We start from the raw sequence: 14,329 nt of genomic DNA on the forward strand, positions 1-14,329 counted from the left end.
ACAGAACACCTCCACCGCTCAGAGGGAGTGGTCCCGCTTGTGTTTTGCTGAAAAACAAGTGTTTGGGCAAAGGGCCCATGAGTGCTGGAGTGATGGCACATTGGTAAATTGTATTTTGAAAGCAGTAGCCTTCCTTCCATATCCACTCACTGCCCAAGATTTTCTTCGGAGTGTTTGGAGTGTTTATGTATACAAGGAAAATCATTATCCCTTTGTACTTGGTATTAGTGATACTGTACTTTGATTACTGTGTTGAGTTTGGGGCCCCTGACTACAAGAACTGACTACAATAGCATGTGCAGAAAAGAGCAATGAAGCTGATGAAGGGATAGAAAACAAGATACATGAGGATCACCTGAGGGAACTGGGGCTGTTCAGTCTTGAGAGGAGGAGGCTGAGAGGAGACTGCATCACTCTCCACAGCTACCTGAAAGGAGGTGGCAGCAAGGAGGTACCCGTCTCTTCTCTGAGGTGACAAGTAACACGACTCAAGGAAATTGTCTCAAATTATGTCGGCAGGTTTAGATTGGATATTAAGAAGAATTTCTTCATAGAGAGAGTGGTGGGACTCGCTAGGTGATTGGTGGACTTGAAGATCTTGAAGGTCTTTACAACATAAACAAACCTATTATTTTGTGATGCAGTCCCATGATTTCCAAATCCAATGTCAGTAGCATGCAGCTCCTGGAAAGATTTAGTTTACAACTAATTCTGTCAGGCAGCCTGTCTTGGAAATTGGGTTAAAGAGAGGTTTCTTAATCAGTAGAACATTTGTCATTAAAGAAAACTTGTCTCTATCAGATACACTGAATTGCAGATCTAGTTGAAATTATTTGTTGCTTTAACTTGTTCTAAAAACATCACATTATGTAATGTAGATTTTTAAGATACTGTGATTTCAAGTGTGATGTGTATTAGTGACTGAGTTCTCTATAAAAAGAAAGGTTGCTTTCTCTTCCCAAGCGGTAATGGAATAATTGGTGGGCTAGTACGAGTGAATCGTGAGCTGCATACATCTAGGCCTCTCAAGTCAAGTTAAAATCCTTCAAACCTCAGTTTGTAATTAAAAATTAGAGTATAGGCATGGTCCTTAAATCCTGATTAGAAGTCACTTATAATAATTACAGAAGCAATGAATGAAATTTGGAATTCTCTACCCTGGTAGGCAGCATCTAATCCTAGTTGGTGAACAGGTGTCTCCATAAAATACTCTTGAAAGTGATAATGTAAGATTTCAGGTGATGCTGAAAAAAAAGAAAGCAACACTACTTCATAGCCCAGAGTATACAGAGCCAAATCTCAACAATATGCTAACAGCCCTGCATGTAAATCACTATCTATTATGTGCTCTATTATACTCTACATAATTGCTAATATTACATTGTATTTAATATTTTATAAATTACTTTGATGTATCATCTATATTTCCACATAACTGGTCTAACTTCATTATCATGCATGCGGTTTGCTTGCAAAACACCCATGTGATTTTATTATGTGAGTTTATTTGGGTCCTCATTTCCTTAGATTCTAAGCTGCATTTTTCTTCATGTATGTAATTGTTTCCTCCTTTTATTTTTCCTGTTTTGATTTGTGTTTTTGCAAAGCTCTGACTGAGAATCATAGCTGTTCGGGAATTAGGTTAGAAACACCATCTTGTGCTCATTGTGATGTTTTGGTTTTGTTTTTTGTTTGTTTTTTAAATCCCTTGCATTCCCCCCAAATTTTCTGAGCAATAATACACACATTATGGAATATAGATGTCATCTCAAGGCAGCCTTCTGTAAAGTATTGACCATTAGTGCACTATCTGTTCTACTGCATCATTCACATGATTCATCAAAAGCCAGGAAGGAACAGTTTGCTTTTTCTGGCTAGCACACAATCATCCTTAATGTATTTTCTCATATTTAAATTCAAGGATTTCAGACAATGCAATGCCATTAAAAGCTTCTGTACTGCCAGTGTCCTGATGAAAAGCTATAGTTACAGCTTTCTCTCAAGATTTCTTTTTGTTCTTTATTCTTTCCCCCTCCTATTTAGAATGCACTTTGCTTTTAAGCTTTGTAACTCTGTCCTGTTCTTGTCATTGTGTAGGTGGAGACAGCAGTACTGTAACCACATTTTGCTTTCATAGTAAAACAGTTTTCATTTCTTCTCCAAGTCTGCAAGCTATTCATGATTTGCAAATTAAAAATAAATAAATAAATAATATTCTTAACTATTTCTATTCCAGTCAACAAAGATGAGAGTAGTAACTTGTATTTGTGTTCCTTGTGGTTTTTGGTTTCACTATATTTGGGTAGGACATGATGAGAGGAATGCTTCTTCTGGAAAAATCTAAAGGCTGCATCCATTTCTCATTCTCCTTCACAGTCTGTGTGCATCCTCTGAGTCCACACACACTCCTATCATCACAGCCATTCCCTGTTGTTTTTATGCTAACTCTGTTTGTGTTGTGTTGCATAATGCAGCTCTAGGAATGCATGAGAAGGGTTCTATTGCAAGGGGAAAAAGGTAGGGTTGTTTGCATATGTTCAAAGATCCTAAAACATACAGACAGATTTTAAAACACGTGAATTTTGCAGACACAAGAACCAAGCTGACACTTAGAAATCTGCAGTGTAAAGATGTGGGACCACATCCTTGGGTCATCCTCTTTGGGGTGTATGTTGGTTCACTGAGAGTGACTGAAGGGCTGTGGCCGTGTGGCTGACAGAACTCATTACAGCACTGTGAAGAGAAAGCTTTCCAGATCAGTTGACTTACCTTTGAAGATAAGACTGACATACAGGTCAGTCTTGTAAAAGAGCACGTGAGAGGAAAATGTCATAATACTTAAATCTGCTTAATAATACTTAAGTCAGATAAGTTTATTACAATTTTCTATAATAAAATCAACATAAGTTTGAGTTTCCCTCAAACTTTTAGCCATTCATATGCAAGTTAGCATTCACTGAATAATGTACTGCAGATTTTCTCAGTTGAATGAGGTAAGGTTACATTTTAGGTGCAGTAAGTAGAAATATATGTATTTCTTGTAGGTAATGCTGGTGTTAAATTTATGGATCTTTGTATCACTTAAATACTTTTCCAGTTCTTGACAGTCTAGGTGCTCAAACCCTTTGTAAAACACATCCTAAAGGGCAGTGGTCAAAAAGGAGATGCAAGGAGGTGCTGCAACTCTTAACAAATTTTATTGTCTCTTTAAAAAAAAAAATATTTTGCATATTTTGCAGTTAATCCCTAACTCCTTTTTTTTTTTTCCTTTTTTTTTTTTTTTTTTTTTTTTTTTAATGATTGAAATATAGCATTGTGTGAATATAGCCTACTTTAATCAATTTATGGCTTCTTTAAAAAAATAGATGGATATTCCTTGAAGTCTTGGGATAAAATGTCTATTATTCATTTACTTTCTGGAGCTGACTACTACTAGGAAATCCATGCTTAGGTCCCATAAGAGCTGTTTCATGACAAACTTCTATTTATTTAATTAATGAATTTCTGATGCATGATGTAATTAAATATATTCTTATTCTTGATTTGTTACAGAAATGGGCACTGAATGAGTTACAGACTGATACTAGCTAGACACACACAAATATATACTATGCTCAGATGAAATATTGAGATTGAGTTGTGAACCTGATGCTTTTCCCCCTAACTTAATGTGTGTAGTAAATACTAAGGATATCTGTCAGAGAGCACAGCACCTCAATTTAGTAGGTAGAATAAAATCATCTTTGGGAAACTGTCATTCTCACATTGTCTCTTTACTAAAACATTGCAATTGAATTTTAGAAATTCTAATTTAGATTTTTAAATAGAGTATGACAGAAATATATCAGTGAAGTGCTGGGATTGTTGTTTTTTTTTTAATAAGATGAGTTATAGCAGAAAACCATAGATCTGTCAGATTCTCAAACATCACTTTTCTTGCTGAGTCGAGTTTTGAGATAAAACACACAGTGCTGACCAGGCCACACATCTTCTAATGCAGCAATAAGGACACAAGAGACACAGGGTGAAGAAATATCTCTGCTCAACTCTGTGCCCATCTTCTCCCTCTGAACTGTCATATGACAGGCTCCTCACATAGGGTTGCTCCTGGTTTGTCCCCTTTTCTAAATTATCCCTTGAAGAATTTCCGTAGATCAGTCATTTTCTTCAAAAGGCCTCAGTCTTGTTGCTTCCACAAATTGAAAATGACATTTGCTGGGTGGCTGGAGTTGTTGCCAGCCAGCAGGTCTGTGTCAGAGGGCATCAGAATGTAGCTAGTACGTACCCTGAACATGAGCACAATATTTGTGCATAATCTCTCTCCTTCAGTCTGGAACATGGTACAGCGAGGCACTTGTTACAAAAAGACACCTAATCACTTGCAATATCTCCTGCCATTAGCCAATTAATTCTTTCTGACAGAGGCTGCTGCCACTTACAAGGCATTTCTGGAGCCTTGCCCATGGGCACGTGGAGGTTGAGCAATGCTTCAGCTGCTCAGCTGAGCTGCTCAGGCATAACCAGAACCCAGCTGGAGCCACCTCAGCAGCCATGACCGACTGCTTTGGCATATCCTTTTATGTGGATTGGATGTGTGATCAGCCTGCATGAGCCAGGCCAGCAACAGAACTTGCTACAGCAAGCATGGCAAGCTCCAGCACAGGGATGTCAGCACCACCAGCTCTTCTGGCCTCAGATATGGTACTGCTCATTGGGTCTCCCTCTGTTCATTCCTTCTTCTTCCACCCTGCTGCCTGCAAAGGACCTTGTGCAATTGTTGGGTTGGTTTTTTTGTTCTGTTTTTTTTTTTTTTTTTTTTCTTTCCTGAGGTGCATGCAGATATGTTTCTAGGAATCCTTCCCACTTCTTTTTTGAGCCTTGAGACCCTGAACTATGCACATGTCATTTCATTACTGACCTTATGATCTGTACTTGTTGGCAAAAATGTACCTTTACGTTCACTGAGGAGGGGAAAGCACATTTTGTGTGCTGTGTACCACCAGCAGAGATTACAAGATGTGAGCAGGGAAGTAGTATTCCATAATTAAAGGTGATTCAGCAGTGCAGCCCCCTTGACATTACGTAATCTATGAGAGGAAATTTACAAATAAAAAAATTAGTGGGAAAATGAAAATATTATTCACTATGCACAAAGCTAGCATTTAAAATATGCTCAGCTGTCTATGGAAATTAATGAAATGTTGGTTTGAGAGCTTGAAACATATTGTGAGATTATATTTTAATTTGGGAAAGTGAAGATGAAGTACACTGTATGAAGTGAAATAGATAGGAAAGTCTGCAGCACTTACTTTCCAAGCATACTTGCAAATAATTGCATTTTAGTTGAAGGCATGCCGTATTTAAGCCAACTGAAAATTAATATGGTGTTTAGCAAGATACTTGGGAAATGGCTTATACTTCTTCACCTGGGAGATGCATTCTTATTTCTATTTCAGCCAAAATTATAAGGAATTACTGCGAGAGATTTCAGCACCTTCTGTTAGGAACAGCCTGATGAAAAATAAAGTGTGCTGATGGAAATCAAACTGTATGAGGAGAAAGTAGCCGTAATCTTCATGAGCATTAATAGCCCTAAAATAAGTGGCATTAACTGTAATAATCGTTTGGCCAGAGGAGAGTGTAGGTCATTGGTGGGTGGTCAGTGGGTGAGCAAGAAAGGACTTAAATTTTCTTTGGAAAATTGGATGTGATTCTATGCTTTGTCTTTCATGCCTACTTTCATGCTGAAAAGAAATCTCAACTTCTCTTTATTTTATTGGCCAATTTCAATCACATTTAGCAGAAAACTAAAGGTCTCAGGGTTAATTAACTTTGTCAAGTCTTATGCAGCTATGGCATCTTTCCAGTAGCCCTGGTAAAGGAAAAGCTGCTTTTAGTTCACTAAACAATGGAGAATTCACCCTGGAGAAACACCTTAGAAATGTCCTCCTTAAGCTTTGAATTATATTATTCCTTCTAACATACTGAAGACAATCAGACCTGAGACACTGACCCATAGGAAGTCAGATCATTAATTTCAGTTGTTGCTGAATTATTTTTTTGGTTCACAGGGTGGGTGTTACTCAGAAATTTAAACCTGAGATATCAGTAGAGATTCTGTGTTTTCAGTGTACCTTGTAAAACGGCTGGTGGTTTTTCTTTTGTTTTAAAGTAACAGTCTCTTCATAATACTTCTAGTTGAGCAATACACATATTCAGTGACTTTTTCCTCCCTTTTAAACAAAGGAAAGCAACTTGCTATCTACTTCTTCTTTATCTAAAGCCATAACAGTGGTTTTGTGCTGATAATTCTGTCTCAAATATATATATAGTACTAAGATGGTGAAGGAACTAGAAGCTGTGACTTGTGAGGCACAGCTGAGGATATTAAGGGTTGTTCAGTTCCATCTAGAGAAAAGGACACTGAGAGGAAGCCCCATAGTGACGTCACGAAGAGAGCAATGGGGCAAGCACTGATCTCTTCTTTCTGGTGACCAGTGCTAGGAAGCAAAGGAATAGCTTTAAGCTGCATCAGAATAACTTCAGGTTGGATATTAGGAAAAAGTTCTTCGACAACTTGGTGATCAGGTAGCGGAACAAGCTCTCCAAGGAGGTGATCATGGTGCTGATGTTTTCAGTGTTCAAGAAGCATTTGGACAGTGCTCTTAGATAAATGCTCTTACATTTCTTAGTGGGCAGATGGGAGTTGAACTCAATGTTCCTCATGTGTCCTTTCCAACTCAGGATATTCTACAATTCTACAATTACATTTGCATGAAATTCAGCAGTAGAGTGTTAGGGAAAGAAATGAGGAATAATGTGAGATGTTAAGCAAAATTGTTTCTAAGTAGAGTGGCTCTTTAACAGCCTCTAAAAACCATTAGATGAACTTTAAAGGTTGTGTATGCTTCAGCAGACAGAAGCTATGCTTCAGCAAACCTGAGACTAAGTGACGATAATGTTAAATGCATATTGCGCACTTCTGTAAAAAGAGCAGTGGAAAAAAAACCCTTCAAAATCACGCTTTCCAAAAATTTAGGATAAAAAGTGATTGGTGGGTGGATGAGATTTAAGCATCATGTAAATAAGCTAAGAGTTCTGAGCCAATTTGAATCTCTTCAAGAAGTGGAATTGACACAGAGAAATCAATGATTATAGCAAAGCTTATAGACACTCTTCTGAAATAAGTAACAAAAAAAATGTAAATTCTAACTTTGCACTTGTATGTCATATGCAGTCATAAAGACACCAAGGAACAGAAATGATTTGTATTATTGATTAGATACTGTGTCCTTGTGATATATATTTATTTTTAGGGAATTTTTGCCTGAGTTCTCAGGTACTGTAAGTATAATTTCCTGTTTTATCTCACACGGAAATTGCTTCACAACAATACTTAAAAATACATATTTAAAGTAATAATACAGATAAAAAATTGAAGGATATTCTAGATATACTAAATATTACATAATTAAATTTTAAGAAGTGTGAATTTAACCGTATGTGGACCTTTTTTTTTAATATAAAGTATAGGAAAATATTCAGTGGTACAACATGCAGGATTGAAAATGTCAAGCAATTATAGATGCAAATGCATTTACTTTTCTTCCAACAGTTTTTCAAGGAATTTTCAAGAGATGCTACTTTAATATGTATTTAATCTTTGGGTTCTGAAAACACATGTATGACAGTAACATTCTTCAAATCGACTACCTGTGTATCTTTTCAGCAAGTCTCAGATGGTTTGTAGTTAGGTGGCCACATTAAAGACTTAAACTCCTGGGATCATTGTTCACCCTTTTCAAGGGAAGACTGTTTACTACATCTTGTTCTCCTGCAGACTCTCAGTGCATCCCTTGTCATGACAAATGGAGCTGACGCTGTAATAAGGCTTCATCCCTGCCATCCATCGTTTTGCTTTCTCATAAACAGGAACAATTAACCTGGTGACCAGCAGCGTACAGTGTTCAGCTTTGTCAAAAGGAAGATGAGACAGACAAATGGATTTCAGTGGTTTGGAGTAGTGTGTGCTATCCTTGGCTGTGCTTATTCATAAACCTTTGCATGTTTCTGGTAGGTTTAATACTGTTGGAGGAACATAAATATTCAGGAACAAAACATCTTTTGCACTATTTACTCCACTCTTCAATTGCACTTCTTCCTTTAAACCTTCATTAAGAGGCTTTCAAAAATCCATTTAGCTTGACTCAGTTCGATATATAAATAGCAAGCAGGTCACTGTCCCAAATATCATGTGTGAGACTCTCTTTAGCACTTAAACATCTTGTAAGTGCCTGCCGCACACACAGAGAAATGAGTTTCTGTGGAATAAGCTGATTTAAGCATGCGTCATGGGACCTACATGTGGCCAGTCTACACACTGAAATTTCTGACTGACCTTAAATTTCTGACTGACCTTAACTAGATTTTAACTAGCAGTGAAGGAGAAAAATAGACAAACCAATAAATTGCTATGGAGTAAGTTTTACTCCATGATCATGATCCTGCAGTGACTTGTCCTTCTGCTGTGTATGAACATCACCATTTCCCACTCTGGAGGAGGAGATCTATATCACTGCTAAAGTAAGCATATTATACACAAGATCTTTTATGTAATGATTTCCCAGAAGAAGAAAACAGATCAGTTTAGTTTCTAGGATTTTGATACACTTCAACTTTGCTTCTATGCTATGACATGTCCTAAATTACCAAAAGTACCACTTGGATGACAGTGTGTAGGCTCTTATCTCACCTATGCCTATGCACAGTTCAAGATGAGGTCAACTCTTGCCTTGGAGGTGTAAATCTTGGCCTGAGAATATGCATGCTTAACCTGTCTATGTCAATATCTTGCTTATATATGCAGATATATGAAAAGCTTATGTAAGGGCTGCTCCAGGAGTAATGCTTCCTATTTTATTATGTTGACCCATAACATTAGAGGCTAATATTGGTGGCATGGAAGTAAGGGTGAGCCTTCCCACCAATATCCCATTACATTCTATTGCCACGTGACAGATGGCAGCAGAGAGGCAATCTGACAAAATGGTCTCAACACGGAAGCACGTATAAAGCAAAGGTGTGTCACTGAATACCTCCATGCAGAAAAAATCACACCCACTGACACTGCTTGCTGAACATTTATGGATACCAATTAGTGGACTACACAATGAGACAATGGATGATGTGTTTCAGCAGTGGTGACAGCAATGTGAAAGAAAAGACATGTTCTGGTCAGTCATGCACAGCTGTCATACCATGAAATGAACAGTGTTGATCAGCTCATTCGTGTGAACTGGCAGATTACGACCAGGGAAATGTTATGGATCTGAATATCAGCTTCAGTGTTTTGGAGACAATGGTGGCAACATTGAAATGCCACAAAGTTTGCACCAGGTGGGTCCCACAAATGCTCACACAGGATCAGAAAGAACACTGTATGCAAGTTTGTCAGGACCTATGGGACCAATACAAGGCTGAAGGTGGCAGTTTCCCAGATTGCATCATTACTGATGCAACAAGATGCAGGTCTGCAGGTCACCACTATAAGCCAGAGTCAAAACAGTAGCCCATGGAGTGGCAACATGTGTATTCCCCACTGAAGAAAACTTTAAGATGCAGGGTAAAGTGGTGTGCACTGTCTTTTGAGATAGGTAAGGGGCGATCCTTCTGGATTTCCAAAAACCTGGACAAATCACTGATTCTACCTTAGCTGAAGGCTCAAACTTCCAGAGTCATGCCAGAGGCAAAGACAACCTTTCTCTTGCAACATGATAACGCCAAGCCTCCTACCAGTCTGAAGACCATTGAGTAGGTGGCCAATCTTGGATAGACTGTAACACCATACCCACAGTATAGTCCAGATTTAGTGCTTTCTGACTTCCATCTGTTTGGTTTGATGAAAGATTATCTTCATGGACAACATTTTCCTAACAATGATGCCATCATAGCAGCTGTGAAACACTGGGTCACCTCCACTGGTGCAGATGTTTAAATCACAGCATGCAGGATCTAGTTCATCACTGGAGAAAATGCATAGCTGATGGTGATGACTATGTTGTAAAATATTGTTCTGCAGCTGAGAATTTTCTCTATCAAATACTGTTATTGTGCTCTTTGTATCTATTGTATTTTCCATGGAAATGAAGAGGAAGCATTACTTTTAGAGCACCCTATATATTTAGGATTGATTAGATTCAAGAGGTTTTTTTATCAAAGTTTTACTACCAAGTACAATTTATCAAAAGATATACAAGATTTTTTTTAATGTTAACATTTTAATACAATAACATTGCATGAAGAAAACAATTTCAATTTTTTTATGTATTTGAGCAAGAGCCTATATTTCTGTATTATGCTTGAGTAAATTTGCCTGCCTTTAATTCCAGTTTTTGAACTTAAAAAGGCATTGCCAAAATACAGTTTGGTTCTTACCACAGAGATTAAACTAAAGAGCAAAATAAACTACATTTTAAAAAAATACATAAACCATAAAGTGCATTGCACGACACAATACTGGTTTTGCATTGACTTTCCATTCCCTGTTTAAATTGGCAAGGCACGGTGCAGTCAACTGCCTCACTTTGCGAGACTCAAGCTTGAGTCTTGTTGTCATATCTCTCAAGTTGATGAAGTGAACATCTAGCATTGCAGCCAGCAAGAGACAGAAAATGCAGGCTTGAAGTTCAGAAACTGGCAAGTGTTCAGTTTTCCAGTGACTTAGCCCAATTAGCTCTTCATTTTTCAGTATAGCAGATACGTGTCTTCAATTTGCTGATGGTCACACTGACATATTTGCATTAAGACTTATTACGATGGTGAAAAAATGTGACTTTTTCCAAAACAGATGATTGAATATTTTGCTGTGATGAAACAAAAACTGATTTCTAATTTATACTTTTTAATGACAAACACTGTCCTCAGAATTCTGAAGTTGCCTTTTATGTAACATTTTAAAAATGTTATCCTTAAGTGTGCCTTATAGCTCAAGTGACTATATGTTTAGCAAGATGTGTTAAGAAGACATACTGCATCAACACCTTTGAATTTCAAAAGTGTACGGTATGCTACAGCTCGTAGGAAAATGAAGAAAGTACATTATCTGCTAGAATTTTAATTTTAGTTCTGAAACTTCATTAACAGTGTTCTTTTTTCTGATCATGACACAATGCACCATGAAAATATTTCTTTATTGGTATTAATGATCAGTAGGAGCAGAAAGAAAGAAAAGAAAAATAAAGAAAGAGTAAAGAAAGAAAATACACAAATAATGGAACATAATGTAGGATTAAATTGGATTGTTCTTTGAGGATTATCACAGAGCCTTGTATTCTCATAGAGCTTCACATCATCACATCAAGTGGAGATAGTTTCTATTTTATGTGATTTTTTAATTTCTAACCTTTTCCCTCTCTCCTTTCCATACTCATACTTGCTCTGATCTTAGTGGGAACACTTAAACATTCCATTTTTAGCTTTATAAGCCATTTCAAATTCATAGAATTTTTAAAACTTAATTTAAATTCCAACTTCTACACTGTTTTCTTCTTCAGATTTAAGCAAAATTTTCCATTTTCTTTCCCAACCATGGAAACTAGTAAAGCTCTTTTAATATGACAGTTATTTTTTGCTGAATGCATTGAAGTGTTAGGGCTTTCTTTTTTTTTTTTTTAATATTAAGATGCTGCAATATGCCCTGCGCACTCAAGGTCAGAGATTCAAGAACATATTTAAAAGATCATCTGAAAGAACTATCAGTACCAGACAGCTATTGATGTGTGTATCATTTCTGCTGACTGACTTCCTCTGTTGTTTCATTGATCTCCAAAGAGAAGAATACCAAACCAATTTGTACTTCTGTCATTAAAAAAGAAATTGTGATTATTAAGGAAATGCTGAGATACAGGAGAAATTGAGGGGGCTGAGAAGAGGCTCATGAGGTAAGCATTTTCTCAGTGTGGTGGAGGGCTCTGAAACTGTTCTGGCAAGATAAGTCATAGTTTATCCAAGACTGACTGTGACTTAATTCTGGTTGTAACCCAAGAACTATGTGTAATACAACATATTGATTATCTGAATACTCAACTGCATAATATCTTTTTAGTTGATATTTGGAAAATTAATCAAGGCTATACTTTAAACCAGTGAAGCATTCTGAGTTCAAAATGCTCCTACTTAATAGAAGTTACATGATACTTACAGATGTCTGTCTGTCTGAAGGTAAGATTAACTGCATTTACCATATGTAATTTCTAAAAATCTCCAATGACAGCTTGATAACTTCCATAAGCAATCTTTTTCATTTTTTACCTCCTCTTAAAATTAGTTTCCATCATATCCCAATATCCCACCACAAATATGCAGCCTAACCCTTTGCTTGCAATTTATGATTTTTTTTTTTCCCTTGTACATCTTCCCAGATCAGTGCAAAGGGAGAAACAGTGCAAAGCTGTTCCTAAAGTATGCAGCAATTCTAATCACAGCCAGTAGTGCCAGGAACACACATTCAAGCTCTGCATAGTGAATAAACAAATGAAGATTACTGTGTCAGAGTTTTCTGAATAGGCACTTTTGCAGAAAATATCTTTTATTTAATAGAAATGCAGTTGAATGTAATTTTATCCTTCTAAGTAAACTCTTCTCTAGGAGAGATACAATTACAAAATTACAACTCAGTCCTTAAAAAGACAATGTTCAACCAGTTCCAAAAATTAGAGACTGGATTATCTTTCGGGTTCTTCAAAGCATGCTTTCAAATGACACTGCTTAATACCAACTGAGTTGCATTCTCTGTACATAAATTTAGTCCTTTAAAATGTGCTTTGGTGCAGCACAAGATAGTCATCGTGGCTCCCTTTGTTGTCAGCAGAAAGAAGCAGATGGAGAGAATTGCTTTGTGGCTGCTCCTGTCTCTACACTGACTATAGATAAATCCTAGACAACAATCTCTGACTGTCCAGTACATTTTTTATCTTTTGCTAGAGGAAGTTTCGAAAAATCAATCCTATTTGTAAAGTTACCAGCCTCTGGTGAATCTTGAGAGGATTCCAGCTGTTACTAAAAGCCCTGCAAAACTCCAGAGCCTCTCCAGCTGATTCCTTTCGTCACTGAAAGAGGACTTTTGTCTAATCATGCAGTGTTCATATACACCTCCCTCCTCCTAACAATCCCTAATTAACTCATACGATGTTTAATAAAGGTCTTATGCAACCCACTGCCAAATTAATGGGAAAGTTCACAAGGCTCTGAAGTAAGTCTCTTACTTGCACTGTGACCTAGGATTTTCCCAGACTTCCCTCTTTTATCATCAGCTCTCCCACTCTGAACTTGACGATCAGCTTCTGGTTCAAACAGCTGTCAAACGCTCTGCTGGGCACCAAGTGAGTGCTGCTAATTTCAAATTCCATACATAATGAAATCTGGCGCAGTACCCCACAGCACGTGAGATTTGAATTCAGCTCTCTAAAGCATACTAAATGAAAGCAGAAATTCACTGTAAATTTGCAGCTCCTTGTCTCTGATTGCAGAGAAGATAAAGCACACATCTCTTATGAATCCTTACCATTTCTCTTTTTGATGCACACTCGGTTTCCCCTCTATTCCATTACCACTACATGCAGTTGAGCATGTTACTGTTGCTCACGAGCACATTCTCTGTGCCAACAGACTTTTTATTAGACGAATACTGGCATTTTCATTAATGGGAGCACATAAGAGAAAGATGGAAGAAAAAGCTCCACAAGGCATAGGCTCAGCCTTCTCTCACAGGAGCAGGTCTCCCTCAAGAACAGCAGCTCAACACCTGCAGCCACCTCTGGCTGGACATGCCAGCTCCGCCTTTAGGCCTACGAGAGCCCAGAGCTGCCGTGTGCAATGGCACTGCACAGGGTTCCTCAGGAGGCTGCAGCAGGAAGCCATTGCCTCCCCGCGAGGCTCCCAGCCATTCTGCCACACAGCCGCTGCCAATGTTTCCAGAACGAGCTCAGGCTGCTCTCGCACCGCTCCGCTGGGCTGCCTTCCTGACAGATGGCGTGCAGCAATGCAGCGGCCACAGCTGAGCATACGCTGTGGAGGTGTGATTCCACTGTAAAGATCTTCCAGTGCTGCTGCTCAGAAAATCTCCAGTGAGGGAAGGTAACAGTTTAAAATTCTATTATGTACAGAAGAGTGTTTATTCACCCCTCATTGCACACAGGGCTGCAGGGTATTGCTGTGCCTGTTAGCGACATTTTTTGTTACCTGAGAATCGTGCAGCATCAAAACAAGACACGCTGAATCACAGAATCATAGAATTGTTTGAGTTGGAAGGGACCCTTAAAGGTCATGTAGT

General features: G+C 38.0%; 1 long non-coding RNA gene across 2 annotated transcripts; it reads left to right on the forward strand.

Annotated features, from left to right (window-relative positions):
• The first annotated feature begins 7,685 nt into the window (after positions 1-7,685).
• LOC149919519 (uncharacterized) lies at positions 7,686-13,633 on the forward strand. Of its 2 annotated transcripts, XR_016463628.1 has the most exons (4): positions 7,686-8,073; positions 8,511-8,583; positions 11,681-11,939; positions 12,831-13,633. It is a non-coding gene; the product is annotated as an uncharacterized LOC149919519 (long non-coding RNA). The 2 variants fall into 2 exon arrangements; XR_016463627.1 differs by lacking the exon at positions 8,511-8,583 and having other exon boundaries at positions 7,689-8,073.
• Positions 13,634-14,329: the final 696 nt, after the last annotated feature.

This window comes from Phasianus colchicus, chromosome 1, assembly GCF_987193195.1.
Source record: "Phasianus colchicus chromosome 1, bPhaCol1.hap1.1, whole genome shotgun sequence".
Lineage (NCBI taxonomy): Eukaryota > Metazoa > Chordata > Aves > Galliformes > Phasianidae > Phasianus > Phasianus colchicus.